General features: G+C 43.1%; 1 protein-coding gene across 4 annotated transcripts in view; it reads right to left on the bottom strand.

Annotated features, from left to right (window-relative positions):
- The window catches only part of WIPF1 (WAS/WASL interacting protein family member 1), a 54903-nt gene that overhangs the window by 30175 nt on the left and 1428 nt on the right, over positions 1-23300 (bottom strand). The window contains exons 1-2 of one of the 4 annotated variants that reach the window (XM_062615864.1): positions 7106-7195; positions 2715-2821 (exon numbers count right to left, since the gene is read on the bottom strand). The exons of 1 other annotated variant lie outside the window; for it this stretch is intronic. The gene's annotated coding sequence lies outside the window, so the exon portion shown is untranslated. Of the gene's footprint in view, positions 1-2714; positions 2822-6260; positions 6486-7105; positions 7196-23300 lie in introns of those variants that run through there. 2 more of the 4 variants (XM_062615863.1, XM_062615865.1) reach the window with 2 other exon arrangements.

Here is a 23300-nt window from a genome sequence, read left to right as displayed (position 1 = left end):
ACCCTAGCTAAATTTAGTACTATATCTGCTGAACCCTGTAAATATGGCTGAAACCCTGATCAAACTGAACGGTTTGGTTAGCTTGCATGGGCAAAACCAAATTGGATTTATTTTAAGTAAGTTTGAAGACTAAGTTTAGCACCTGGCAGACTGAAATATGACTCTTAACATCTCTGCTTTCTAAACCAGAACTGGTAATTAAACACAGAGTTAAGAATCACTTCAAATCTGAGGCCACAAGCTTCCAGATAAAAAGAAAACTTTTTCCAAACTCAGAAAGCTGCTTTATCTGGATCAAATCCACAGCTGAAATGAAGCTTGCGTTGGTTTTTTGGGTCATAAGACATTTTTGCTCTTATGAAATACGCTTTCTCTCTTAAACTGCAGTCCTGATGACTGGCAGTCCTCAAACAAGTGATGGTGCAAGGATCACTGTTTTCTTCTGTATCTGCCAAGGCCCTTTTAAGCAGGCTGGCTCACAGAGGGCTGGGCTAAAGGTGGTCCTGGTCCAGGCACCACCACACAGAGGAAAAGCCCTTCTTCTGCACAGAAGGGGTATGGTAGCGTCAGGGCTGCTGTTGAACAAAGCCTGAACTCTGCACCCAAACACGGCTTCAGGTGAGCTCTGATCCATCAAAACTTGCTAGCAGGAAACACTGTTCAATGCAGACCAAACTAAGGTTTTGCAAGGTAGCATGACCTTGAAGTTTGCCACTAGCACCAGAGTTTTGAGATCCATGATAAAAATGAGCAGTTTTCTGTCTTCTCACAACTGCTCACCTGAGAAAGCAGCACAGCTTGCCTTTCCAGGTCTCCCTTTTACACTGGGGGCAGACATGATCCTTACCTTGCCACCTGCTAATGATAACGACCCAATACTTTCCCACAGTGCACAGTATAATGCAGCCATTTTATCTGTTGACTTCCAAATTATGAGAGTAAAATCTCCTCAGGAAACTCAGCAACAGCAGGTCACCTTCTCTCCCTGAAAACTGGAGTATGGGCTATACTCTACCATACGTATGGAAGTGTTTATTGCCTTTAAAATAACTATTCAGCTTTCATCAATAACCAGAACAATTTAAAGTCACTGTCAACAAGGAGACTGGAATACTGAATGACAGACAGCAGGGCTGGAAGAGGGCACCTACCCTTCCCCTGAGTCACTCACTATTGATTATATCACTCCTGGCCGGTATTTATCTCTACTCGCCCAAAAAGTCTCCAGTGATTGAAATTCTACAATATCCCTCAGTCATCTGCTTAGCCTTACAGCTAATGAAGCTTTTCCAGGTACCTAATCACAGCCTTTGCTGCGATTTAATTTGCTATTTCTGATCCTATTTACAATTGGTGTGTAAAAGAATTTATTCCTTTTCTCTTCATGGCTATGTGAAAACTGTTTACATGCCTCTTTGATCTCTCTTCTTTAGGCTAAGCAATCATATTTCCTCCAGTCTTTCCTCACAGGCTGTATCTGGTCTTTCTCTCATCATTACTACTGTTCCTAGGATGTTCCATAATCCCACATCTTTAACTCAGTATTGCATTGTATGCTCTTTTGCAGCATCCAATTTATTAATTTGAAATAAAATATGTCAATTTAAAAATACTCATATTTTCCCTACCTGCATTTCTCCCTCCTTCAAACACACCTTTCTTTCTAACCCACAGCATCCAAACAGGTATTGTCACACAGTAGTACCGTCTTTTTTTGGTCCTCTAATGTGGAATAACTCTCACAATATCAGACTTTGCACCAATTCTCATTGTGGCAGCAGTTCATCATGCTTGGTCTGCCTTGTGGAGCCACAAATGGAGCAAGACCTTTGTCCGCTCCCCGGGCTAACCCTTCCCTCTCATGTCTCCCAATCCCAACACCCAGATTTCTCCAGACAGTGGTTTCCAAAGCTAGTGCGCTGCTGAAGCTACAGCAAAGCATTAACACACCTGGACCACCAAGAGACCATATTGAAACCCAAAATGGTTTTGTGCTCAAAACCAGAGAACCAAAATCCCAAGTGCCTCTGGTATCCTCCCAGCATTAACTTCTACCTGTCCCACTAATCACAGTAAGCCACTGTCAGCGCTCACAACACACTGCATTTGAGACAGGAAATAATATCTGATCTGCTGGAATATACTCTAGGTAAGCACACTGCAGCCTATCTAGAGCACAAGTTTTCTGCTTGAACCTCTGCTGGAGCCTTTGCTCAGTAGCACCAAAGTCTGAACATTGCAGCCTTCACCATGCAGTTTTCAAGTGTATCATTTGCTCTGAGTCAGGACAATTATGAATTCACAATACCTGGTCAAATCATATCTTATGTCTCCTGACCTACTTGTGAAGTCTTAAATCCCTCCACTGTTTTTCCTGTGCTACCGAAATGAAAAAATCCCCGCTGCACATGTTAAAAGCTTGCAGATCTAGCAGAAAATTTAATGTTAACCTAAGGCACCTAAATCTGACACTGCAAAAGGTGTGCCACATCAGAGCATGTCAGTAAACTGGCATTGCCATTAATCCTGCCCTGGAGGAGAATGGCTCTTACATTATCACACTGCAAATCAAGACATGAGATGGCTGTATGCCTTCAGGCTGTTACAGGTCAGGAATGACACACACCAGAGATGTTTCCCTATGCTACTGCTCACACAGTGACTCCTCCCCACTCCCATCCCTCTTCCTGGTGCAAACCCTTCGGGCTCTGTACCTTGTTACCAGCAGGAGTGATGCTCACACAGAACAGGAGGTCTGGCAAATTCAATCCAGAATATACTTGAAGTTAATTAGATCGCAGTGACATTTTCCTGCACATTCCTGCAAGGAAGAAAAAAACTGAACCATTAAATGTGAAACCACACAGTCTGGGTATGTATCCATTATGCGTTTCCTTGTGCAAGTGAAATTCTGCATGAGAAAATGATAGTGTGTAAAGAGGAGCCCGCCTCCATCAAAAGAGAAATCAGAACAGGAAAACACACTGTGCTCTCCGTATCAGTCCCTGAGGCCAAAGGGCCTAGTTTGTACTCAAACAAAGTTAAGATAATTTACCTGACTTCAGCATAGCATAGTAAAAGCCAGTATAAATGGTGTAATGAAAGCAGAAAAGCATAAACACATGTGTAGATGAATGTGTCAGTAAGACTGAATGGAGTTATCTGCTCGTACAGTTAGCTGATCCTCTTAAAAGGGCTTTGGTTCACCAACCAGCTTTGTAATAACAGGTTTCTATAGTTTAGTCTAGAGAGAAATGCACGCAAAAGCTGAAGCAAATCAGCTAAAAGTGAAACTGAACTCCCTCAACCTCTAGCTGCTTTTAACAGCTAATTACAAAAACGATTTGCAGAAGCTCCATTTAGGTGGGGAGGAATAAGAGGGGGAGGAAGAAAGAGTAGAGAATGGCCAGCAAGATGTGACAGAGACATGCTGCAAATAATGATTAATATCTCAGCAAAAGATACCCATGTCCATTTGATGTATTTAATATTAAAACAACAAAATGTCTTCAACAATCCAGTCAATTTAAAATAAAATGTGAGAACAATAATTATTCAGCATTTTATGGATTTTTTTCTGTTTAGAGATCAAAGTCTCAAGACTCCAGTTCCTTACAGGTATGTAACCTTTAAATACACTGCAGTGAAATGAAACCCACAAAGGGATGCTGCCATAAACTCCCTGAAGCTGGTCTGTGCAGTTCAGGTTTGCAATACCTGGCATTGCACATCTTCCCACCCCCCTTGCAGAATTGGACTACCCTGTGCTGTGAATCCAAGTGCACAGTGGGCACAAAGTCAACAGAGAAATGCAGCTGAGTAGCTTTTGAGGAGCAAAACTGGCCAGTGATTCAAGTGGCTTTCTGAGTGGTTTATTCTGTTTGTTTGCAGAATTAAGGATACTTTTAAGTTGCTTTCATCTAACTTTGAAGCTCTGTCAAACTTAGACTTTTATAATAATACTGTCCAAGGGAAAGAAACCAAAATAATAATAAAAAAATTACATAAAAATTATTTTTTTCTTCCATAGATGCTATGATTATGTACACACATATACATAGAGTCTTTTCTCCTTCTGAAATTCATTAAAAGAGGATGTATTTTTCCCTCAACACAGAATTTGTCCCCATCTGGTTCCATTTTTTTACTATTTTCTATTTTTTTTCTGTGTGTTTCCTTCTCTCGCATTCCAATCCATATTTATTTCATTTTGTGTAGTCTGTAGTCTTCGTTCCCTTTCCTCTTTTTGCAGATTTCCTTTTTAATTTCTTAGGGAAAAAAACACTCTTTCCCTGGTTTTCATAGTGCAAGCTGATGGGATGGGCCCATTCAGAAATTCCCCCTCTCCCACACTCTCTCCCCCTCTTTCCCTGTCAGTCCTGGTTGCCTGTGCTTACTCCTGGTAGCAGAGTGAAAGCGTCAGGCTTTTTTTTTCATTTAGGAAAGTCTATCAGGGTTTTTAATTCAGTTTCAAATACCTGCTGCAAGCCTCTGCATGGAGGCTCAAATGTAGTATTTATGAGCCATTATGTTTAGCTTAAAACAACTCCCAGTCTACTTGAGATGAGCTGCTATAAGGCAGGATTAGGCTGAAATGAAAATGTCTGCAGTGAGATTTTACTAAATTGCTTTTAAATCACATTCTTATTCAAACAGAGTTGAGTTTGACAGTGCTCTGGTGAAGGCCATAAACTCTAATAAAGCAGTAAGGCTCATTTGGGGCAGAACCTTGGCTCTTTTTGCAAAACCTGACAATTTTACAGAAGCAGAGGAGGCCAGCTAAGGCCAGAACCTTCTGAACATAAAACTCCAAAGCTCAAAACATAAAAGCAAGCTCTGCAAAGGCTGCAGCGTGTGAGAGCCACAGAGCTGTTTACTGCCCAGAAACAGGGCCCTGCTATTCCCAAACTGCTGAGACCCTCAGCACCCGGCAGCAGAGCCAGACCCAGCATCCACCTCCCAGGGCAGAAGGAGGTAAGGACTTTCCAGCTCATGCAGCCCAGTCCTTCCTGAGCTGCTGCGTTCATTTTATGTAGATGTTTTTATGCTGAGGTCAGAATGAATGCACTAAGAGGTATGAAGAGAGCAAAAGAGCAGCATGACTTAATCTGCTTTTCTACAGAATTGAGGAAATACAGAAAAAAATATTTAGGAAGAAGCATAGGCAGTTTTAGGAATACCTGCCTGACACTCAAATCTCTGATTTTAATGTCTGGCATGCCCTTGGTAGAGCATCCGTCATTCCCAACACCTGCATTTCATGCTACATCACTGCCACTACCACTGTCGAAGCCCATTCACCTCACAAGCTGTGACCCTGCCCAGTGAGCAAGGGACACTGAACACAGCAAGCACCTTTGCCTTCCACCACTGCTACCTGGGCAGGCTGTGCAGCCACTACCTCCTCTTCCCACCACCTTCTCCCAGCACCACGTGTGCCAACACTGCTAGTATCTGGTTTTAGTTCAGACCCTGTGCAGCATTACTACTACTACTATCTTCTATATTTTATCCTCTTAAAGTTTATTTTCTTTGTAACTTTCACTCCTACTTTGCATTCAGCATTTTTAATTAATCCCAATTGCCTAGTAATATTTAAAAGTAATTAATGTGGTTTTGTGCATGAATACAAAACGTACATCCCATTAAACAGCCTCACTCTGAGAGCTCCCAAGTTTTCCAGCACCAAAATGGGGCTGTTTCATCCCCAATATAGTGCTTTCCCAAGCCAAAACCTTCCAGCAGAGTAAAGCTGGGATGAATTCCTCTACAGAAATTATCAGAAATGAGAGAAAACCGTAAGAGACTACACCAGTAAAATTAAACGGAACAGCTATATACGTGGTACAGCTGAAGCAGGTAAAGTGAAGCTCTCACTACAGTCAGTTTAGCCTGTGCTTGGAAAAGCACTCTCTGGTATTTATTAACACTGACACTTCAAAATCCAGACCCTTTGCTCATATTATATGAGAGTCTTAACAAGATGGAGAAGACTTCATTCATGCTTCTAATGTGACTCAGGTCCACACGGCCATTGTACAGCAAAGCAAGGCAGGCTCCTAGCTTCTGACAAACCAAGCTAACTTACAGATGAGCTTCCTGTTGTTGCCCCATACGGTCCTGCTCTGGAAGCCCAGATCACCCACTGCTAACACAGCTGCCATATAGGGCACTGCTTACCCACCCCTGCCAAAAAGCTGTGAGAATACGTTTGCAGAACCCCTGTAGGATGGTTAAAGAGACATTCCAAGGGAACTAACCTGTGCTGTGTGAATCTGACGGAGGTCGCCCAGTTCTAAACTTTCCCAGTGGCTTCAATCTTATTTCCTGTGGAGCGGCACGTGACACCACACTTCCTCACTGCACCTTGCAAGAATCACTTTGCTTACTCGGTAAAACCAGATGAAGAAATTATCTGTCCCTTACAGCGTGTTTAAGAGGTTTCTGCTCTTACGCTGACATTTCTGCATGGCCAAAGAGCTCTCAATTGCCTTCTGAGTCACGCCATGACTCAATGGACATTTTTGTACTATTTCTTTGTATTACTACCAAACACTGAATGTGATTCTGTTACAGCAGGCTCAGAGCCCCCCCACTTCTTTTAAAGAGGAAACAAATGCAATAGAGGAGAATGTAACTACACTGCAGGTGTGGGAAATTTCACTTCAAGGATACTTGCTTACCAAATTTTCAGAGTGGTAATGAATTGATGTATTTGAATAGATGCAGTTAGCACCAGTTTTCAGAAATATTTTTAATTTGAATAGAGAATGACTGAATGGCTTGGGTTGGAAAGGACCTTCAGATCATCCAGTTCAAACCCCCTGCCATGGGCAGGGACACCTTCCACTAGACTAGGTTGATCAAAACCCCATCCAACCTGGCCTTGAACACTGCCAGGGATGGGGCAGCCACAGCTTCCTTGGGCAACCTGCACTAGTGTCTCACCATACAACAAACAGCTTCCGCAGGAGTTTGAGTCCTACGAAAACCAGTTTATTACTTCAGAATAATATCGGTTTTCTTCTCAGTTGCAGCAATGTACATCCATATATCCTTCAGGTTTAAAGACTACCATATCAGAGGAGAGGAAGAATGGTTTTACCAGGATCAGCAAGGAGATACTGCTCTGCTGGAAGATGCTCCATGTGGAGCATGTTAAACACCCTTCAATAAAGCTAAAGGAGGGGGTGGAGATCAATTAGACATCTCTTTATTTAGTGAGAGTTGAAATAACTACAGCCAGTGCCTGAGGCACTGATCAGCCTGGCAAGGACTGAGTGAGGGTGGATGGGTTACATTGCCAGAGTGGTTGGAAACTGATTGCAAACATCTGTGCTGAGGCACTGATTGGATTTAGCTGCACCTAAGTGTGGGTGTGAAGAACCTGAAGGCAGGAAGAGAGTGAAAAGACAGTGATGCTGCACATTTGGGCATCACTGCACCCTTGTTTATGGTCATGCATTTCTCCCACCATGCCCCGCAACTGTCTCAGGACTGTACCGAAGAATTGATCTAGTGTTCATAAGTGAATTAGTTTTGTTCTCTTTTTCTCACTCTCAGGCAGCAGGGGACAACTGCTATCATGGAGCTGGTTCTGCTGCTACCCAGGCTGTAACACAGAACCACAGCTTACAGCGAGAGGCCCAGAGCAAACCAACAGGAGCTGCTTCTGTACCCACTGGTTGACGCATTCTATGCAATTTCTATGTAAATTGAGAGGTTTCCACTAAAACTGTCATAGAATCATAGAATAATTAGGGTTGGAAAGGACCTTAAGATCATCTAGTTCCAAACCCCCTGCCATGGGCAGGGACATCTCCCACTAAACCATATCACCCAAGGCCTCCTCCAACCTGGTCTTGAACACTGCCAGGGATGGAACATTCACAACCTCCCTGGGCAACCCATTCCAGTACCTCACCACCCTAACAGGAAAGAATTTCCTCCTTATATCCAATCTAAACTTCCCCTGTTTAAGTTTTAACCCATTACCCCTTGTCCTGTTACTACAGTCCCTGGTGAAGAGTCCCTCCCCAGCATCCCTATAGCCCCCTTCAGATACTGGAAGGCTGCTATGAGGTATCCACGCAGCCTTCTCTTCCCCAGGCTGAAAAGCACCAACTTTCTCAGCCTGTCTTCATACAGGAGGTGCTCCAGTCCCCTGATCATCCTTGTGGCCCTCCTCTGGACTTGTTCCAACAGTTCCATGTCCTTTTTACATTAAGGACATCAGAACTGCACACAATACTCCAGGTGAGGTCTCACAAGAGCAGAATAGAGGGGCAGGATCACCTCCTTCGACCTGCTGGTCATGCTCCTTTTGATGCAGCCCAGGATACGGTTGGCTTTCTGGGCTGCAAGCGCACACTGCCGGCCCATGTTCATTTTCTCATTATCTTTTAATTTAAACTGTGCCAGATGAAGACATCAGTCTTGTGAGCAGCATTCTGGTGATCACCAGCCAGGGATTACCTCCCCATCTGCTGCTCTGGGGCTTCCTACAACTGCTGACTAGTTTACTAGTATTAAACAAGCCAAATTAGTTCCAATAACTCTTATCTGTTAAAATAATCTGGCTCATTTTGCTGGCAATTGAGTACGAATGGTTTCAATGATCCCTCCTACCCACAGAGATGCAGGAGTAGTGACCTCTGGCAAAGAGGCAGTGACAAACAACAGGATTTCACAGAGCTAAGTACTGAACAAACCACACCCATCTAGTAAAAGATGCATTTTATGTGTAAACACACAGAGGATACCCACACAAAAGGAAATATAGAAAAGACGAGTCCACAAAATGGGTGCTTTTGCATCACCCTCTTTGGACGCACACACACCTACTTGCGCAGGCACATCCGAGCTCCTGCGGCTGCAGCAGGAGAGCATGTGCAAACACATGTCCACAGAAGCACCTGCTCTGCCCCATGTAAAGTTGTGGACAAATGGCATTATTGACGCTGGAAGACACTCGAGAGCACTGTGAGACACACACAGCTAAAGCATTTTCCCCTCGGTAAGGGTGCAGAGACACGATACGCTGGACCCCAAGCTTCAGAGGCGCTGAGGGGAAGTTGAAGAGTTCAGGAAGTGGCCATGTTTGCTCTCAGCACACTGCCTCTTTGTCTTCCCCTCAGCTGCTCACCCAGGGGCTTTCAGGCAGCCCAAATCCCTCACAAGAGATGGGTTATTTCTATCTGTTTTAAAAAGGGGCTATGTTTATAAAGTCACTTTTAAAGTGTCAGCCTCCATGTGAGGATCTAGCTGCTTACATTGGACCATGCCATAGCTGTACTTGGGAGTCACTGGTGGGGCAAATGTACTTTTATATCCCCCCCCCCCCAGACGCTCAGGGCTGCTCAAGATGGGAGGAATTTGTTCACCCAGCAGGTAACTCACAGCAGTCTCCCAACTGCTTTTAAGCTATGCCCAAAGAAAACAGCCTCCCAGGGTGTTGCTTCAGCCAAGTTCAGAGTGCAGCAGCACCTTGGCATCCCCTTCAGTGGGGCCACAGGGAAGGGACAACAAAGGCAGCTGTGTGACACTGGAGGGGGGACTCACCATATCCACATTGCTCTGGCACAGCAGGGTTTGCTGAGCCACCACGGACACCAGAGCTCTGTCAGCTCTGACTATGGACCAGTAAGACATGAAGGAAACATCTGAAGCCCGATAAATTCTGTCCTGTAAACAAACTGCTTATTTCCCCATGCTTGTAACAGATGAGGGATCTGCTGACTGGCACCTTCCAGAGGGTTGAATCCTCGACAGGCTTTTTGGCAGTCATCTTACTTAGAAGTAGTTGGTTTATAGCACAATAAGTAATGCTGTATCTCACCTTGTATATAAGCAAGATAAAACCATCTCTGTCCACTGAGTGGAAAGCATACCTGAAGCTCTTTATGTACACTTGGCTACCTAATGGAGACATGTGCCTGTAACCCTGCAGATGGCACGAGTTGTTTTTAAGACAGTGAATCGATTTCCCCTCACTTGCCACGAGATCAAACAGCATTAGATTTACGGATAAAGGACCACCCCAGCAGCAATAACAAGCTGCACAGGGATGTTAATAGACACAGCTGTAAACCTATTTATACAAATAATTTGCTGTCCTGGGCTACAGGGTTAAAAAGGCAATCACAGGCTCTGAGATTTTTGGTTTCGGTTAGGAAAGTCACTACCTTACATCCACACACATTTGAGTTTACCAGACATGGTGACCCAGGCTAACGGAGCATGTTGAACCCCAGCATTCAAAACCCACACGTTCCACTTGCCTTATAAAAATAGGCCCGATGTATTCATTATACAGAAACTCAGCCACTTCACTGATATGGCTAAGACGATGCACACACACTAGCGGATATGGTGGGGACTGTTTTCTATCTGGTACCTGTCACCAGTAAATATGAGCAATTAATATTTCAGTGACTGGGTGAAACAATTTGTACTGCTCTTGGCCTCAAGTGGGACAGCGCATGTGAGTGCAGGAGTAAGCCATCATGTGGAGCTGCTAATATGCAACTACAAAAGAACAAACCCCAAATCTGTTTGCCAAATCACCAGAGTCAAGCACTAATACAGAGGTGTTCAAACTTCAAAGCAGGAGCACAGTTGGCAAGAGTTTGTTGAAAGAATTACAACCAGGCCTGGAAACTGGGACTTCTCAGTAGCATTTAATCCCTGCTGTTTCCATTTCCTCTTGCTCATTATCGGCACAGATGGGGGCTGAAGATTAGTAAGCAGTGGGTGTTTGGGGTGAATTAGAGCATGTGTGATGTAGAGCTAGGTATCCTGGTGGCATCTCCTTGGCTTCGGAGAGAGATCTAAACATTTAATGTTGCCCACTGTGCTTCTTCAGAACAATGATATATTAACATGTGCCTTGGGGGTGGGAGAATCATACCAGATAAAACCAAATCCATCTTGTACTTCATCCAGGACATGAACAAAATATGATGGTCAAAAGTTTCCTGGCAAACTCCCTCTGTGTATTGACATGTACATGGAGGATGAAGAGTTTTCACACTGCTCCAGCCCTGTCTGAAACCAGGAGAAAAAAAAGGCAAAACAAAACCCAAACCCACAAACTCCGGGACAAAAGCCTGTACACAGCTTTGTGCATATGAGACATTACATTTTCAGCTGTCACCCTTGGCTTTAGTCACAGGTTACCCTTACAGAGGATATCCACATAAATAAAAGCCATTACTAAGAACTTGAAAAGTACCCAACTGAGAAACCTGGATCTCAGAGTTACTTGTCCTCCCTGCCCATAATACAGACATATTAACAGATGCCTGAAAAAAAGTTCTGCACTGCACATGTATTATGATATGTATCATAAGATAGATTTCTATCCTTGTAGGAATCCCTTCATATCTTTATAGATATTTCTAACAACCTTAACATGTTCTCAAGAACCAAAACCGAAGTTTTAATAAAAAGAACAGTGCTGGTCATTGTTTACAATACTTAATTTCACATAAACCCTAATTTCTTATATTTTTATCCAATAATCTTGAAACACAATTTCTTTTTGGCCTGATCAAAATGTGATTTCTTAACAACTCCACCAACATAAGAAACAATGTATGCTATCTTTCCAAAGACTGCTGTCAATACTGACCCGTCAAAACTGCCTGTTTTTCTAGCGCAGTGCTTGTTATACTTTGGCAATGGCATACCTAGTCTCAAAGTACCTTTTTCAACATATAAGCATTGCTATGATGGCGATAACAAACACGTTTATTATTGAGCAATGTTTTTAGCATTAGCCTGAGTCTTAAAGTTTACAAAAGCTTCAGATCTGAACAATTTGATGAAGAATTTTTATATACTTTGTCAGTACAGTAGGAAACATCAACTGTTTTTAGAAGATCACACTTAAATTCAAATACTACTTTATATTCAAACTTCCAATCAGTATTTGTGTACGTATGTGCACATATGTAAAAGGATGCGAACAAAGCAATCTACACCTTAGGAACCATGATGTACCAATATGCACATATTTTAAAGCCACAAAACCAATATTCATCAACAAGAGCAATTTTCTATCTGACACGTGCCATACAGTTTCAAGCTGTTACTTCTACTTGGTTAATTTCTCCTTTACATCCCGAATATTCATACTGGAAGGACTGAAAATCTGTGATTAGGTAGAAAACAGAGAAGGAGACAGCTACATGCAGGGTGACACAGGAGCATATATTGGCACGATTTCATTGGAGACAAGAAAGCTGTACAGTATTTCATAGTTGAAGCATCCTATGCAAAGCTCATGACCTCTCCCCCAATAGAAAATAAGTCCCTATGAGTGGGAACTTTAGTCCATTTCTTGCATTCCTCCCATGGGTGGTATATTCCACATCAGGAATATCTGGATGCCAAATATAGCCACAGATCTGAGTCTGTGCATACTTGCTGGGCAATTCTAAAAGAGAAGCAGCTTCTCTGCTGTCTAATGGGTGAGATCTTTGATTCCTTACTTACGTACCATTGCCAGCAATCCCATACTGAGATTGGAACTACACCAGAGTAAGGTGAGCAAGATCAGATCATGTGCAAGATCAGAGCATGTGTTTTTTCTTTCATTAATATTTATTGAAAACAAGTCTCCCAAAAATAATAAGAGAAAGGGAGGCTCATGATAAGAATACTTATATCCAATGCATGCCACATTCTCATTTAATTGTCTATGCAATTACTATGACTTAGGAGGGCAGTAATTAAAAAAAGGAACAGGGAATTGCAGGGACAATGAAACACATCTGGATGACAGTCTTGGAGACTAAAGGTCTCAGTTTCCTTAGACACTGAAAAAAAAATCAGCCCTGTTGAGAGATCCTACATGTCACCCACATGTGTGTGGTAGCTGCATGGGACACATTCAAGCAAGACTGCTCCGTGTTAGCCCCTCTCTGAAAGGATCACTCATTAGCCACCAGTGAACAGTTTCAATGCTCATTCACAATCTGACTACTTCATGATGGGTTTCAGCATGGAAGTCATTCTGTGCCATTTTAAGCAGGAACTTTTGTCTTGCAGATCTGGGATTACTGGCTCATGGCACTCAGGCTATGCTAGATATGACTGACAGCAGTGTTCAGTCACAGCTCACCTGGCTTAGAGATAAACTGCTGATCCAGAAATATAATTACCTATATTGCCAATCATCAAAACCTGGTTTCATCAGCTGCTGAAATTGCAGGAGACTGCTCCTGGAGGACATAAAGCAACAGCTCTACCTCAAAAGGTTCTGGGGACACCCTGCTGTCGCCACAGTTAGACAAGTAAAAGGAACTGGGCTCCCAGTGCCTTGACTACACAACTTCCCATAACTTGCTTGGGAACTGGCAATCAGGATAAGCCTCAAATGTGCGGGTTGAGATTGAGAGTGGAGGCATTAGTATGATATTCTGGCTTGAAACAGCTTGGCACCAGGTCTCCCTCACTAGCAGAAGCTTCACGCAAGAATATAAGTGAACTTGCAGTCATCGGTCTCTATCCCATTCTGCACGCGCTTTGTTTCTCATTAGCGAAAGTCCAGGTACTCAGGGAACAGAATAACTGAACATACAGCAAGGTCTATGGTTTATAGTTCTGAGGGTGTGACTTATGCACAGTAGAAAACCCCTGCTCCATTGTATTTTGAAGCATGGCTGTCCGAAACGTTGCTGCTAACAGAGCAGATTTGCCTTACAGTCCAATTATGGACTAGCCAGCAAAGCTGGCTGGCTCTCCTGTGAGGCTGCACTGCAGCAGCAACCTAAGAGAACCATGCAGAGGAAAGCATCAGGGGCCTCCTAAAACCCTCCTGCTCAACCTGAGAAATTGTGGCTGCCCCAGAGTAAGGAGGAGACCACAGCATGGGCCCCTTGAGGGAGGCAATAGTATTAGTCACGGACATTTCGGTAGAGCCCAATGCTTCCAGTCGGTCTGTGGGCCATGTCCCAGCAGAGCCAGCACATCCTGGTGTGGTCCCCCACAGAGGGTGAATTACAAGCTGATACTCCCTGGCTCTCATTGGCAATGTCTTGAAGCATCCCCACACACTGCGGGAGGCTTCAGCCGCTTCCCTGTTGCTACACACTGCCAGCAGGGACTCAGCTACACCAGCTGCGATACAGGCTGTTTATACCTACTTGAGGTTTCACAATGTTAATAGTTTGGATTTAAGTAAACTTTGTGACATTTAACTTCAGGCTTTTTGCTGCTAAATGGGACAAGGGATATTCTTCCACTCTTAATGTCAAAGCCAGCACCTCATGTCACTCTCGGGAACTGTGGTTTTGAAGACATCTCATTTTCTATGAGGCTATTTCCATAATTACATCCTTAAGAGCTATTGAAAACACCCCTTATTTTATCCTTGTCCTTATCCTCAGAGAGAGGGTCTAAGATCCTGCACTTATGCACATTACAGAAAATGACAATGATACCAGGGAGCATTTGCTCCATTGAGAAATGAAGAAACCTGGACTTGAACATGCCAGAGCTAAATACAGAGAAGTGAGATTGCTATATGTGACAATTTCACTGGACAGAAGTGGGGTTTATTGCATCAAACATGCTTGCAGATACTCTGGGGTATTTTCCTTCCCAGTAGTCACATCTCAGTAATCCCCCCAGACTTTAGATGATGTCACAAGGGCACTGGAGCTATAAAGCAGAAGAAAGAATGATCCTACCTTCAGGATAATGATTTCCAAAAATAACCAGCAGTGTCCACCAGAGAACAGAGGGAACACCTCCAGAAACCTAATGGAAAACAGCCTAGACCAAAGCCTTGGGAAGTGCTGTCCTGACCTTGCCTGGAGCAATCCTGCTCCACTAGTCTCTTCTCAGCACTGATCCTCCTCAGCAACCTTACATCAAGGGCAGGACTAGACTCAGGGTTGCACTTACCAGCCCTTTTGCTAGTACAGGGTTTTTTATATATGTGTATGTGTCTTCTCACTCTTCAGGGCATAAAGACATTCCTAGCTAAGAAAAAGCAGTGGGACACTTCCTGATCTCTATATAAAGGGAAGAAGGTGAAAATACACTACTTATTTTTTAACTTTACCTTCTTGCAGGGTTTTCCCATTCTATTTTCATTTGCTTCTCTCTGTACCTCACAATGGATGGCCTGAAGCAAAGGCCTTGGAACCTGCAAATGCTGAGGTATTATATAACATGTGATATCATTACCGTAGTTTCATTAATGCCTCATCAGTCTTGCCCATTAGTGAGCAGACAGTGAACAAACATATTTGCGAGACAAATAAAAGCTTTCAGTCTAGCAAAAAAGAGCAGTCATATACCACCCTTACTGCAAACAAGTATAAACTCCATTATTCCTCTTAAGAGGAAACTTTCTTGAGGAACTTTTAAAGTAACACAAACCAGAAGACAACAATGACAGCTCTTTCCCTTGGAAGCACAAAATCCCCTCGGTGTTCTCATCTAAGTACTGCACACGATGACATCCAACTGGGTTTTACCCTGCAATTCCCTCGCATTATCAGGGATGTTCTGCTAAACAGCTGGCACATTTTAGATGAATAAAGAGGGAACTTGTCCAGTCATCTCAGGCTGTTTGTCAGTTATAGAACACTTCATCTTCTAGTTCCCTATGGCAGCTCAAGTTAATTTGTCTTCCTCTTGACTCCTGTCAGTATGCAATCTTTAAGGATGAACAAATGAAACAAGGAAAAGATACAACAAAATTTGGAGACAACGATCCTGCAGAGAGCTGCCTAAGGGAAGGATAACCAATAAATGAGGAAGTAAACGTTGTTCAGATTCCACTTAAGGGAACAAGTAAGTATAAGCATGCAGCAGCTCTTCAGTTAGATGCTTCACTTTGAAAAGCATCATCTTAAAATGAAAACTGATCAAGACAAGAACACGAGTTCATTTATAGCCAAGGGATACAAGTCAGTTCAATTAAGAACAATCTATTTAAAGCAAGTTGTGCCATGAAACAAGTTTTCTGTCCCCCCCCTAAGCCACCTATTCAGATCCAATGCAGAACTTGTATTTGAAGATACAGTAGGAAGGTCCAAGGGACAATTATTTCCATGTGGTCTGTTGTTGCCTAGTATTAAACCAAAGTTTTGGGGCTGTCTGCTGCCATTGGGAACTACAGGTTCCAAGATGCCACCAGATCTATTGACTGGCAGAGTCATACTTTCAAGGAATATCTGTCTCTCAGTTTCAAAGTAGTATTAGTCTGTGGTGGTTTGAAAATGCAACCTGCAGACAGGAACAATGATATACTGGTAGGTGTTGCCTCTCTGGCCTCAGATGGGTAGCATTCTCTCTAAAACTGAAATAGGCATATTGCATACCTTCCTTACTACCTCACTGCTATTGTTTGATTTTTCAATTCATCCCATTGGAATAGAAATTGTATTGTCAAATGCATTTGATCTCAGATGTCTTAAAATCAAAGACAAGATGGATGACCACATGAAAAACAAGGAGCATCTGACCACAGATACATATAAAGAGATCTATATATCAAATCATGCAAACTCACTTATGTGCATGAGCACATGGTTTGTTTACTTACAACATAATGCAACACACAGCACCCTTTATGGTTTACATTTAGTACGCCCATTAAAAACTGTTTTCAGTAGCTTCAAATGTGAAATCAAGATTGAAAATTCTCAATTTTGTATTTCCATTCCAGAAAAAAAGGAAAAAAAAAAACAAACAAACACCAAAACCACCACTTTTAGAAATGTATTAGGCAAAGTGGGTCAGTTAATGTTGGGTAAATCAGGATGTGAGGAGAGAAGTGACTAACATGATGGCCATGGAAGGACTGATGAGCTGGGGTAAATCAAAGAGTGGACTGACTGTAGGCAGAGCTTAGTACTGCATGGCTAATGCTGTCCATGTTTGCCAAACTGCAAACCAAACTGACCCAAAAGCGTGAAGGTAGTATCCTTGAATTACTAGCTAAGGCACATCTCCCCAGGTAGGAGCCGAGGGGAAGAACAAGCAATCCCCATCCCTGTATTTTTCATCATCCATGTCTTTCTATTAAGAACCTACGCAGCTAATGCTAGTCACAAAACCAGTTACCCTCCTGTTTCAGCTACTCATAAAAAGGAAGGTTCCCCATTCACACCACCCTCTTACAGCTCCGCAGTGCTATCTCAGCAGCTGGAGTTTGCAAGCTGCCTCCAAGCACCTATATCTTTCCTCAGGGACCAGGGTAATTTGAGGGTGGCTATAACACTCCACTATTCTCAGGGCCTGCCAGTGAGGTGAGCTAATGAGGCACCGTCTGTTGTTCCCAGCAGAAATAGCAGAGACACCCCTGATCTAGGGCAGCAGCTCTCAAACTTAACTGCTCACATCACTGCTTCAAGAAAATAAAAGTGGAAGCTCAGGTAAACTCCTCTTTCACTTCTTGAAATAGGGGCCAGGGCACAGCTCTGAGCCACTGGGTGCTCAGACTGCTCTGGATGGGCACTGTGCCTGCTGAAGCTCATTTTACCTTCTTAATTCCCAAGAACAAGTATTTTAAGAATTGTATTTTGCACATTTGATAACACTGCACTTACCCTTTCACAGTCTCACTTGCCTATGGACATCTTTAAACCAGCAAAAAAGACAAGACAAATATCTGAAAACAAAACCAGAGTCTGGATCAGAAAATTCATTACATAGTCTATGATTTAATGCTCTGAACTACAGGAGATTAAGTTCTACATACATTCAGTGGGAAGAAATTTGTGCTGCTAACCAAATCCTGCAGTGACATAAACCTGAGGGCAGAGTCTGGACCTGCCAGCCTTGGGCTATCCTTGCCAGCACACTATCATGTGTGCTGCAGCTATTTCTCTTGCCAAGAAATCTCAAGTTCTCAGCTCTACACCTGTCCTATTGTAAAGATGCCTTTCCTAATGTTTAAGACAGTTTGTTGTATTCAGTCACATCAACAAGCATAGCTAACTCAGCATACATTCACAACCACTCACACTTGTCTTGCTTCCACTGCAGCCGAGCATAGCAGCCATACCTATCATCCAAGCAAAGCTGTCCAGACAATTCAGCTTTATGTAGCTGGCACGCTCAGCTGCTACAGGGCACATTACTCTGACTCACAGCTCTCTCCACAGAGCAGCAATGAGTATGCATAATTGGACAACAGGTTGTGGCAACAATAAATGACACATTATCCTATCCAATTTCTATGACTTAAAGGATTTCCCAACTTTCCATGCCTGCTGATGCCTTCTTAGTATTTAGATACCCGTGTCAAGGGAGTTACAAAACTGATCTGTTATTGTGGCGAGCAAGTGATAGACAGATCCGTTGAATGATGCAAGGCTCCACTGACTTTTAGTTATGCTTATGTAACTCCACAGCTTCACAGCTGCTAATAGTTAGCAGATGACCTGCATAAATGCTAGACAAAAAGAGACGGCAAAGGAGAACCCTCCTTCATCACTTCAAAACCGAGCTACCGAAAGAAGAGTAATGATTTTTTAAATCTGCCATGATTTTCTTTTTCTCCTCTCAACTGAATCCAAACAAACACAGCCTAACAAATTCAGCATAACTTATAACCGAAGATCTGAATGGTGCCTTGTTCATAGCACTTGGATTTGAAACACAGATGCAGTTAACTCACAGCTTAACTCCTTCCATGGTACTCTTTAAAAGGCTGATCTGCGCTCTTCTCAGCTTCCAGATTTTTAAAAGTGATTTTTTTTTTTCCTTTTTAAACAAAGCAAGAGTCAAGCTTGGATTCAGTGTGCAGCTTCCCCTGCTCTCCTCCTCTCTCAAAAATAAGTGATTAATTGTTATGCAGCAAACTGGGAATAACATCACTTTCTAAAAATTTCCTTTGCAGCTCTTGTCTTTATTTCACCAAATTCTTTTCCAGATCTGAGGTTTTCAGTGTCTCCTGAAAAAAAGTCTATGCAATAAACTGTTCTTTAGTGCTAAAATATCCAAACTAACCTCCCCCCTGCCCCAAGCTCTCAGAAGGTAAAAGTGGTCTCTGTTGTAGAGTGATCTGAAAGTAGTTGAGTAGGAAAAGGAGATGGGTTTATGCATATAGACAACATCTTTTAGCTACTAAGCCACTAGTCCGCCAGTCCAGAGATTTATGGTCCTCTCCCAACACTATTACTGACCTGCTGCTATGAGACTCGGGCAAAGTCAGCTCCCCACACTAAGCTTCTCTATGCACTCCAGGTTTTGAAATCTTTCTTCAGAGTTCTCAAGGCCAATTTTGGATGTTTTGAGACCACTTTTATTCCCAGGTGTTCTGGGGGCAGACAAAAGCAGCCATGCTTATCCAGTAATGCAAAAAAACAACATACAGCCAGCTGGAAGGAACCACTGGATCTCCTGTGGTTCAGAGCATGGCTAACCTGGCTTAAAGCTGATTGCTTGGGCTTGTCCAGTCCATTTTTTAGACCATCTCCAAGGACAGAGACTCCACAATCCCTCTGTACAATCAGTTTTAGTTGTTAGCTACCCTCACCATCAAGGACCTTACTGGCAATTTTCATAGGAAGCAGTACAAGGAGCTGAGGAATGCATTCTTCTTAGGGCTCATTTCTGGTCCTGTTAAGTCAGATTCCATGAAAGTTCAGAGAAGCCTGCTCTTCATAGCAAGAAGATTTCCGCACCCAAGCATGGCATTCACCAAAACTATTAGAGATGGAGGAAGAGGGAATCACCCCACTTCCTTAAGTTATCACAAGAGAAACATGCACAGGCTATTTTGGGCTTGCTGAAGCTGCTAACAGCATTTATTTTAACCTCTATATTACTTCCTGTTAAAGAATATCCTCTAGTTTCTTCAGCAGGAGATATGTACTCAAGCTTAGCTCAAATGAGAAGGAAAGCTCTCATGAAAACATGCACTGGAGGACAGGAAGGCCCTCCACATGGACTTATTCCCAGGAAGGAAACAGCAGGAGCTACACACATACACACACTGAAAAGATTAAGACGAGGGATGCCACAAATAGCTTAAATCTTAGGAACTTTTACTTCTGCAACATTAGTAGTTTAAGGAGCTACAAAATTATACATTTTAACTCCAAAGCAACTTAGGTGTAATTGGAACCAAATGTAGAAGAACACTAGCAAGGTTACCGCAGAGTTAAGTGTTACAAAACAGACTCTTGAACTACTCCTTCCCGTTTATCTCCTTCCAGGAATAAGGAAAACACTTTCTATTCAGAACTCCTTTGATCTCTCAGATTTAGACAAAACTGCTCCCTCACCACTTGCAACTCCAGCCTTAGAGACACTCTTCACTGATCTTTGTAAACCAAGTTGGATGAGGCCCAAGGACAGCTGCTCTTTCAGACTTGCATGACTCCAAGGCCGAATTCAGACCGGCTGCAGGATCTTTTGGAGCCCTGATGCTCAGGGCTATTTCCACTGAAAAAAACAGTCTCTTCCCAATTCACATTTCACTTAAAACTCAGCATCAGTGGCACAATGCTTGCAGGGAATCACAACACAGTACTAGCAGAGTAAGCTGTTTGTCAGTTTCCTTCCCCTTCCTCCTAGTCAGGTATCTAGACATATAAACACATGTAGCTGGTGCTACATGACAGCACTACACTGCTATCATACTGGTCACCACAAGTGTCCAAAATAGTTTAAAACAAAACCTTCCACTACATAGAAGTGGAAGCATAATTCTAGGCACCTTTATTGAATTTAGTTTTTAATGATATCTTTTTTAGGCTCTTTGCCAACTAACAGTTCAGCAGTTATTACTCAGTAACAGACCCATTTCCATACACATCTTTGAAGTAAAGACTAAACAACAAGTAGGTGTTAACTCCACACCCAATGGCAGACAAAACAGCCCCCCCTAAAGATTTGTGACCACAACCACCATCTTTGGTACTACCAAGACCTGTCCTACCAAACCAAACCTTAACTATCTCCCCATAGAAAGAATGCTTTCCCTACCCCTACTCAAATACAGTTAGCACCACAGATTTTGAACCAAGATACTTGACACTCCCTTTTTATAAGGGATCCAAAAGACCAAGTATTAGAGTGCACCGCACAATGAGAAAGTGTCCACATTAGAGCCAAGAATAAGACAAGTCACAAGGAAGAACACAAAAACATTTAATTAGACTTGCATCTTAAAAGACTTCATTGTTGTGAAGCCACAATTAAGATATTTTTACCATGCAAAAGTATAAACTTTAAAGAAACCCTCCCCTCTCCATTGCACCACTATTTCTTATGGTTTCTATATATTAGCCCATTATCCAGATGGGGATTCAGTGTACTTAAAAGCACAGAACATTTCTAAAGGCTGCTGCATAAAGACATTTTACTAAATCGTATATATACACTAAGAACAACATATGTGCCTCCAAAGGAAACCTATGAATTCCCATCCTCGAGTCACATTTGTCAGACAACACCAACACACACTCTTTTCTCTCTCCAGAAAAGCATGGTGTTTATACAAGGCAGAAAACTAGTAACTGTTAGAGCTATGCACTGTAGGTAACAGAGAGCAATACTGCAGCATGTTTCACTCACAGAGGGATTAGCATTACTTGTGCTCCTCAGTGGCCTCTCCACTGAACAGGGTCTGGAGGTCATCAGATGTAAAGGTCATGCCCGCTGTCGTAGGTGAGAAATGGCTCCTTCTATAGCTAATACCTTTTTCTACATGCACACTTTCAGTTCTGACTCTGCTGCATGAATAAAAGCACTAACAGCCTGGTACAAGTTTGTGATAACTGTTTCTCTTAAAAAAAAAAAAAAGAGGAGAGAGAGAAAAGAGCAAGGTCTTACAGCCTTCTAATAGTCTTGTAGCAACACAGCCCCCAAAGACAGCACCTTTCCACCTTATACCATTCAGAGAGTAAATTAATGCTGTAGAAAGTTAAAAGTGCAGTTACAGTGAAAATACTAAGGCAGCAGAAGTTAGGACACAGAGAGATTCAACTGTTTTAATTCCCATTTGCTGAGGTGTGATCTCAAAGCAAGGTAGGGGACTTCTGTACAGACAGGAGCAGCTGCTGCTCCTCGCCTCCCTCCTTTTCCAGCGATTTTAAACCTAGATCGCTGAATCTTTCAGCAATTTGGTTTACAACACAAGCCCAACAATGAGCCGATGCACAGGGGGAGGAACAGGTGAGCAGCAACAAGAGATGAGAGAAGTGTGGGAGGGACAGGAATGGAGGCAGAAATCCCAAAGATACCAAGGGTAATGTGTAGAGTAACTGCAGCCTCCAGGGTACAGCCCCTGCCCCAAGGAGCTCACACTCCAGTCAAGGCCAACCACAGGAACTGACGTGCCTCTCACTCCACATTTCTTGGAAATTTGCACTAACCAACTATGGAAATAGTAATTTCATGTACAACACGGAGAGATACACATTTGACAGGCAGATGCTGAGGGCAATGTCTTGCTCGGCTTGAGGTCAGAGGATGCTGAAGAGCCTAAAAGAGTGCGGCAGAAAGGCACAGATAATACTTGAGGAATGAAAAGCAGTGCTTTCTGGAAGGACAATAACAGGGACCCAAGATACAATCTTGGATTTTCAGGATATTTGTTCTTGCCCTAACTAATCAGATCTTTAAACAGCATTTGCGCACATGTAAAAAGCTTTCCCTCTCCACTTGTATCTCTCCTCTGTCCTCCCCCGATTCTCTCTCATACTCTCTTCCTGAACTTCCCTTTCTGCGCCTGTCCTCTCCTCACGTGCTCCCGTTGCACGGAGGGCAGAAGTGCTCTGAACAGCTGTATTTCCTCCTCACATGCTCCTTCCCCTCGCCCACTCCGGCAGAGGGGAATGTACACGCCAGCTCAGCCTGCCTCGTGCTCCACACCACTGGGAAAGGTGTGCTGCCAGATGGGGTCCTTTCACAGCAGTGTTGCCCTCCCTCCTGCCTCTATCGAAGGCTCCCAGGCAGGGCACCCTGTGGGCAGCATGCAGAGACGAGACTCTGACAGCACCTCTTTCTTTTTACCATGGCCTGTTAGGCCTCTGCATTGTGCTCCCAAATCAGACTTGGAAGAGCTAGCCACCAGAAGAGAGGGAAAAGCAGAAAGAGAGCAGAAAAGGGTGTAAACAAGGAGCAAAACACACTGTCTACACTCTGGAGGTCAAGACAACTGAGAACAGCTGCTTATTACAGCCTTCTCTTTGAGAAAATATTTCAAGAATAAAAGAGCAACTTAAAAGTAGCTCACAGTGGGTTCCTGAAGAAGCACACCTTAGTGCCAGAGCCAAATGCTGTATCACTTCCATTTTAAGTAATAGGCCCGAGCATGGCACGTG

Source organism: Pezoporus occidentalis, unplaced genomic scaffold (genome assembly GCF_034315485.1).
Source record: "Pezoporus occidentalis ecotype Australia unplaced genomic scaffold, CSIRO_AGI_Poc_V1 ctg184, whole genome shotgun sequence".
NCBI classification, from domain to species: Eukaryota; Metazoa; Chordata; class Aves; order Psittaciformes; family Psittacidae; genus Pezoporus; species Pezoporus occidentalis.
The sequence above is the reverse complement of the archived record's forward strand: the minus strand, read 5'-3'. Positions and strand labels throughout refer to the sequence as shown.